Raw genomic sequence first — 7,778 nt, 5'->3', positions numbered from 1 at the left:
TTGGCATTATCTTAGAAGATCTTGGTACAAATCCGCATAATTGTTTTGATTCAGGTGACTCTTTTGATGATGGAAATATACAGGCTGTTGATCCTGATGTTGCTGATGGTGCAGATCATATATGGTGTATGATAGTTGCTGATGACTATCATGGTCTTGTTTAGATCGGTTGTCCTTATTATAAATGTCATGTATATCATTTAATGTAAAGGTCATGAAAAGACCTAATTTGTAACCCCACTATGCATGGGATGGATGATGTAATATTTCTTGGTTTTGTCATGTATAAACAATTGGTATATCCCCACTTGGTTGGGTGGATGAGTCAAATTTGGTATATCCCCACTTGTTTGGGAGATGGATGTATGAGTCATTGGTGATAGGAAGGTCATCCTCACATATTTGATTTATAGAGTCATGGTATTCTTTTATAAAATCTTCTTGAAGACTTTGCTAGTGCTCAGGGGGAGCATGACCCTTTGCCCTTGATGTCAAAGGGGGAGAGTGACTTGGTGTTATTGTTGCCATCAAGTCCAAAGGGGGAGATTGTTGGCATTATGATACAGGTGTTGTCTTTGATGGCAACTCACTCAAATGAAAGATCATAGTATAGCAGGTTAACAGCAAATAATTACAGATCAGACTACAAAGAATGAAGAAAGAGAGGTATACGCAGGTTCACTTTGACCAAGGTGCGTATACGTAGCTTCACTGAACACAAGTTGCGTATACGTACACATGCACTTTCATAGAAGGAAAAGCATGTATATCTTGGAAAACTAATTTTTTGGTCCAAGGTATTTGGCCCATGGTATTTTGATCCATGGTATTGGTCCAAGGCATCTGGTCCGAGGTATTGATGAGACCCAGAAATGGGTAACTATATGGGCTCATTCTGCCTATTATTTTCATTGAATCCACCATTCTCAATAGTTTTGTGCATGTTTTTGAATATATTTATGTCAATATAGTGAATGGGGATAATCACTTTGCCATGTAGTCTAATGAGTGTTTATTGCAGATTTTTTGGACAATTTTGGACAAGGACCAGGAATTTATGAGCAAAATGGCAACCAAACTTGAGGAAACAGGGATAAGGACTTATAAGAGGGGTGCCTCCTTCATTAATGACCCATTCCTTGAGTTCTCCATCAGAAGCTCGGAGTACAAAGGCTCACATTGATGATTCCAAGGGGCAGCTGAGCAAGTCAAGTAGGGTTGCTGTTATCTTCAGTTCTAGGAAGCCGAGTTCCTTAAGTTTAGGAGGACTGTTGGGAGTCCCCACTTGTATAAATAAGAAGGCTTCAAGCCTCATGATTCGGATTTAAACAGGAATGCAACAAATTACAGAGATAACCATAAACACAGATATGCAGCGGAAATAATACTTCATTTCATTACTGTAAAATATCGAAATATGCTTACAACCAGAAATGGAAATAAACAAGCTAGGGCGATGGTAGCTTATCTTTGAGAAGAGATGTGGCGGCTACATGCCTCTGAACTATGTTACAATGAGGCTCGAAGGCCTATTTATTGTTGAGAAACAATGGAAAACCTTTCACATCCCGAAACCTAACCCTAGAAGATGAAACGCCAAATTGTGGGCCCCGTTTGGGTAAATTGGTACATCAATTTCCCGGGGTCGTAACTTTGGCATACAATCTCCATTTGACGCGTACAATAGCTCGTTAAAAAGATCTATCCGAGCACTACCACTTTGGGAGGCAACATGGGTCCATGGAACCCAAAAAATGTCGTTTAGGGCCTCAAAACGGCTCCGGAAGTTCAGGACCCGAAAAAATGCTAAAAATAGCAAATTGTGCTACAATTTAGGAAACTGAAAAAGCTGAAAGAGACAGTTGTGGGGGTCCAAATGGGATAGGTGGGTGGCCACCAACATCCACCTGGATCATTCCTCCCCCCTTAGGAAGCAATGGTCCCCATTGCGTTGAGTTCCTCCCTAAGATGAGGAAGCTTCTGTTGAGCTGGGTCTCTGGTGAGCTGTTTTGTAATCTCCAATGTGACCAGAAATGGTGGGAAGCATGTGCCCGTAGCCTTGGTACTGGTGTAAGGACCATGTCGGAGTGGTCAGAGCTTCTGATGGGCTCTTGTAAGGCGTTCTTTCTATAGATGTAACCAAACTTTGTCGCCCGCCTGAAACTTGTGTGGTACCCCTGTGGGTGAGGAGAAGTTGTTCATGTGTTCTATCATGACCATATCCCGTTGCTGCTGCTGTGTGGAGGAACCCTTTGCGGGGGTCATGGATGTAGCAACAATCTTCCCCTTACTTTGGGAATGAGCCAGACAGATGAATTTCCTGGTCTGGGAGATGAGCTTGCTGCCTTTCTTAGGAGTGATCAAAGAGGTGGTGGTAGGTGGGGCTACCTCCGGTATCTTTTATAATGAATCACCCAAAGAAATAATGACAGCGCGAGGCCTTGACTCATACATAGCATGTCGCCTCCACAAGTTTGGCTGGCCTAATAGTACATCGCAAACATCCAGAAGTGTAACATCACACAATACCTCATCTGTGAAGGGTTTGATGCTGTAGGGAAGGCGGCACTGCTGGCGAACTTTCAGATCTCGTCCTTCATGAAGCCACCTGATACTGTACGGCTGGGGGTGTGGTGTAGTCAGTAGGCCGAACCGCTTCACAACCTCTACTGAAATAAGGTTCTTTTGGCTCCCACTATCAACAATGAACTGTAGCGGGGAGCCCTTTACCCACATCTGGGAGTGGAAGAGACGCTCCTCCTCCTCTGGATCTTCGGGTTCATTTTTCTGGATCTTGGCGGTAGCAACAGTGGCATTGGGATTCGCGTCAATGATCTGCTTCCCTTTTTCATTCCCTTTGTGGAGTTCTGACTCAGAGTTGGAACATGCATCTGATTCTGGAACCTTTAGCTCAGCCACCAATGACTGCTTGGCCCGACACTCACTGGTGTTGTGAGTGGAGCTCTTATGGAACTCACACTATTTTCCCGTGTCCTTTTTTGTCTTCACGGCACTGTTCTTTGCCTACAGCTTTGGCGGGTTGTCTTGGGCTGCCCCGCCTTGGCTTTGTCATTTGTTTTGTGTTTTAGGGGCACCTTTCCCTTGCTTCAGATTCGCAGATCCAAAGTCTCGCTTCTTTTGTTTAAAATTCTGCTCAACCTTGACGGCATATCGGTACGTTGTGCCGAGTGAGGAGATGTTCAGGAATTGTATTTCTTCCTGGATGTACTTGTGCAGGTAGCCGCGGTATTTGAGTATCAAATGCTACTCTGTATCCTTGATACCCAACTTTGTGCGAAGGGTATGGAAAATATTGGTGAACTTCGGCACGTCTTGGTCCCTTCCCTGCCACAGCGTGGTCCATTTTGTGTATTCATCCTCATAGCTTCCGACAGGGTAGTACTGCTCCTTGATGGCATCCCAAAATGAATTCCAGGTGGGTGCGGTTGAAAATAGTGAGCCTGTATTTTCATTCTTCTGCTCGCAGTAGGTTTCCCACCAGTCCTTGACGTGGGGGGCTGCTTTGAGAAGAGCGAAAACAATCTTTTCCCAACTTGAAAATTCATGAACAGAAAAATAACCCTCTAGCAGATTTAACCATTTATCTACGACATCTGCGTCTATTTGACCCTCAAATATGGGCATTTCAAAATTAACTTGTACCTTAAACGGTGTGGCGTTTCCAGAGTAGCTATCGGAAGTCGATGTGTCGCCTCTGGGTAGCCGTTGAAGAATCTGGGCAAAGTTGTCCATCATCGTGTTCCGTTGTCGCTCGAGGGCTTCTTCGAGCAAGATTGTGATAGGATCTCCTGCCCCCTCGTCTTTCTTCTCATCCGCCATGGGAGGCCGTCGGGATTTGCGAGGTTGGTCTTTCAAAGGTTTGACCAGTTCAAGCCCTAACTCCTTATATCCTGACCTCGTTGGGGACATGCAAAGAAAAACAGAGAAAAAGCAAACTGCTCTGATACCACTGATTCGGATTTAAACAGGAACGCAACAAATTACAGAGATAACCATAAACATAGATATGCAGCGGAAATAATACTTCATTTCATTACTGTAAAATACCGAAATATGCTTACAACCAGAAATGGAAATAAACCAGCTAGGGCGATGGTAGCTTATCTCTGAGAAGAGATGTGGCAGCTACATGCCTCTGAACTGTGTTACAATGAGGCTCGAAGGCCTATTTATTGTTGAGAAACAATGGAAAACTTTTCACATCCCGAAACCTAACCCTAGAAGATGAAATGCCAAATTGTGGGCCCCGTTTGGGTAAATTGGTACATCAATTCCCGGGGTCGTAACTTTGGCATACAATCTTCGTTTGACACATACAATAGCTCGTTAGAAAGATCTATCCGAGCACTACTACTTTGGGAGGAAGCAAGGCCCCAGATTTCCCAAAAAACGTCGTTTAGGGCCTCAAAACGGCTCTGGAAGTTTAGGACCCGAAAAACTGCTAAAAATCGTACACTGTGCTACAATTTAGGAAACTAAAAAAGCTGAAAGAGACAGTTGTGGGGGTCCAAATGGGATAGGTGGGTGGCCACCAACATCCACCTGGATCACCTCAGTAGGTTAGCCATTTCTTAGTCTATTTTCTCACTTTGTTGCAGCCTTGTACTCAGCTCATTTTCGAGCTCTTTTTGAAGGCAGTTTTGTGATGTAACTACTATATTTTTGATAATGAAGATGAATGAAGTTTTGAGCCAGCACTGATTTTTTTTCCAGAGGGCTAAAGCTCTTGGGTTAGGGCCCAACCCAAGCTGCCCAGCACCTCCTTTGTGTATTTATATGTTTTTTTTCCTTTCATGAGTTAATTTCTGCTGCATATACTCATTTTGCTTCATTAGATTAGGTTGCTTTTGATGGTTAGAATAGTTGTTTTTGCTTCAAGTTGCTTAAGTAAGTTGCTACAGTGACAGAAAAAGATCCAAAAATGGCAACAACAGGTCTTGATCTCCTTTATCCCTCCTTGGGACCATGATTTTAGGTCAAGGCACTACTACTGCCACCAAAAACACAGTTTTTGCTCTTCTAATGCAACTGCTAGTGTGATATTTCGAGTTGGAGAAGTTGATATTAGTTTGGATTCACATGCTTAGATCATTTCCTATTCCTTTTCCATAGTTTTCTTGCATGATTTCCGTTCATAAAGTATCGTTCAACATTTTTTCTAGTTTTAGGTCAGAATTTAGGTTAAAATAGACAAAACTTTGTTTCTCGATTCTTGCTTTGGTTAGTTTTGAGAAGTAAGTGTGCAGCTCTCTTGTAGAACATTCCAGTTCATCATTCTTCCATTGAACAACCAACACCAACTCACTTCTCCAAGGTTTCCCCACTCATTCGCCACATTTTTCCAATCTGCCCTAATTTCTGCGTTTTTCCATAAAGTTTCTTTTTTTCCCTTTGAACAAATCCAACCATCTCCTTCATTCCTGATCTTCCTTGACAAGTTCTAGACCCCTCAACACCTTCATAAAGACTTCATTTCCATTTTCCCATCACTTTTCCATGTCCAAACCCCCCAAAAACCACTTTCGGCCTCCTCCTGTAGATCCCCTGCAGCCTCCTGTAGAACTTCCTGTGAGTGATTTTTCGAAGTCCGATCGTTATGGAAGTCTTCAGAAGGGTACTAGGGGCTTCTTAGGACCTCTCCACACCTTCCTCACCTGATGCAAAAGCCAAATCCGTCTTCCCTTGACACCAAACCTCTACACAATCACAACCAGATAAATCACAAGCATAATAATTCCACATAAAAACACTCAAAAGTACAAAAAGATGATTTCTTCTCATTTATTTTCAGAAGTAGATTGAATAAATGAAATTTACCTTTTTAGTAGTCAATGGCACTCATTTCATTAGTTTCCATCTCTTTTCTTGCAAAAGTAGGGTTAGTAGGTAAACTAGGGTTTTCTTTTCATTTCAATTTTCCTTCTCTTTCTGCAAGTAGAATAGCCCCTGTAGAGTTATTTTCCTTTCATCATAGTTAAAATCTTCTTCTGAGAACTCATAGAAGTTGGCTTAAGCTCCTAGAAAACTTGCGCCAACTGATCAAGTGACAGCCTGCAGTAAGAGCTAATACTTGTGCATACAGCACCGTCACTTCCAAGTTTGTTACGAACTACCGAGTTGATAAAAGTAAAGAAGGAAGCCCCAGGAGTTGCAGCATTATTACTGCAATACTAGAGCTCACCACTCTTTTTGGCGTCGTTGCCGGGGAAGTGTCAGAGTATTTTGTGATTACTACTTTTCTTCTATTTTCTACTGCAACATTCTGCTAAGTAGTCGATTTCAACAAAAGTAGAATAGTTGTTTCATTTCAATTCTGCAATTTCAATTTTGCAAAAGTAGATTAGACATTTCCTGCTTTCATTTCAATTCTGCAATTTCATTTCAGCAAGCGTAGATTAGACATTTCCTGCTTTCATTTCAATTTTGCAATTTCATTTCAACAAGCGTAGATTAGAAATTTCCTGCTTTCATTTCAATTCTACAATTTCATTTCAGCAAGCGTAGATTAGGCATTTCCTGCTTTCATTTCAATTATGCAATTTCATTTCAGCAAAGAAGATTCATTTCAGTTAGTTGCAATTTTTTGTTCAATCCATTTCAGTTTTGCAGGTACAAGCAGAGAAAAAAACAAAAATCACCCAAAAAAGAGATTTCCTTTCATGCCTCGTAGGAATAGAGACAATTCAGGAAAATTCCTACCCAACACCCCCACCACATCACTGAGTCACCCTTCTCTCTTCTTTGGTGGTAGTGATCCAGAAGAACCTATAGGTGAACCTCCAAAGATATACGAATATCCTATAATAGAAGAAGAGCAAGAAACCATTCCTCCTGAGACCATGGCTAAAAATAGAAACGTTAGAGGAAATGGGGAAAGAATAGAAGGTGCCTTTCCTATCTGAGAGACCAATGGGGACACAAAAATGAAAAACATAAGCCCTTCAGCCTTACCTCACTTCCATGGACTGACTACCGAAGATCCTGATACCTTCTTGTTTGAATTTGTTGCTCTCTGCCAGACCTATGACTATGCAGAAGATGAGCAGAAGTTGAAACTGTTTCCTTCTACCCTCAAGGATGTAGCATTGCGTTGGTTCATGGGATTACCTGGAAACAGTATCACAACTTGGGCTTAGATGTAGCAAGCCTTTAACAACAAATACCGGGACTACTGTAGGTCAAAGGATACCAAGGAAGAAATCTTTCGAATGACCATGGGGAGTGATGAATCTTTAGAAGACTATGAAGAGAGGCTTCAACTCAGTTATAAAAGGGCCAGGTGCACACTTGACCCTAAATCTCTGAAGTTGGTTCTGCTCAGAGGAGTCCTTGAAGGCCTTCTAGATACCCTCCATTTGCTGGCTGGGGGAGACATCTACCAACTACCTTATGATGACATAAAGACTATGTTTAGAAACCATTCTAGGTCAGCTAGAAAGAGAGGTAGGGGAATTCAACCTTTAGCCAATACATCCTCATCTAGTTCATCCCTTAGAAACAAACTTGAGAATCGGCTGGAAGATTTTAAGAGCGAGGTGAGGCAGACTCTTGCCATGCAAATGGATACCTTGCATATCAAAAGGAAACAAGAGGAAGCCGAGATGACTTTGGCCATCTTTTGTCCTAGGCGCACCAGAAAGCATCGTAGGAACGAATGTCCATTGCCCTCTATAGAAGTGTGCTTAGTCTGTGAAGAAGACCATCCTATGAATCAGTGCCCTTCCTTGCCTGTAATTAAAGCTACATATCAAGGGGCC

The sequence above is a fragment of the Pinus tabuliformis genome, chromosome 3_1 (genome assembly GCF_031772625.1).
Source record: "Pinus tabuliformis cultivar Carrire ecotype Pingquan chromosome 3_1, CPIR1, whole genome shotgun sequence".
NCBI classification, from domain to species: Eukaryota; Viridiplantae; Streptophyta; class Pinopsida; order Pinales; family Pinaceae; genus Pinus; species Pinus tabuliformis.
Note: the sequence above shows the minus strand (reverse complement) of the source record.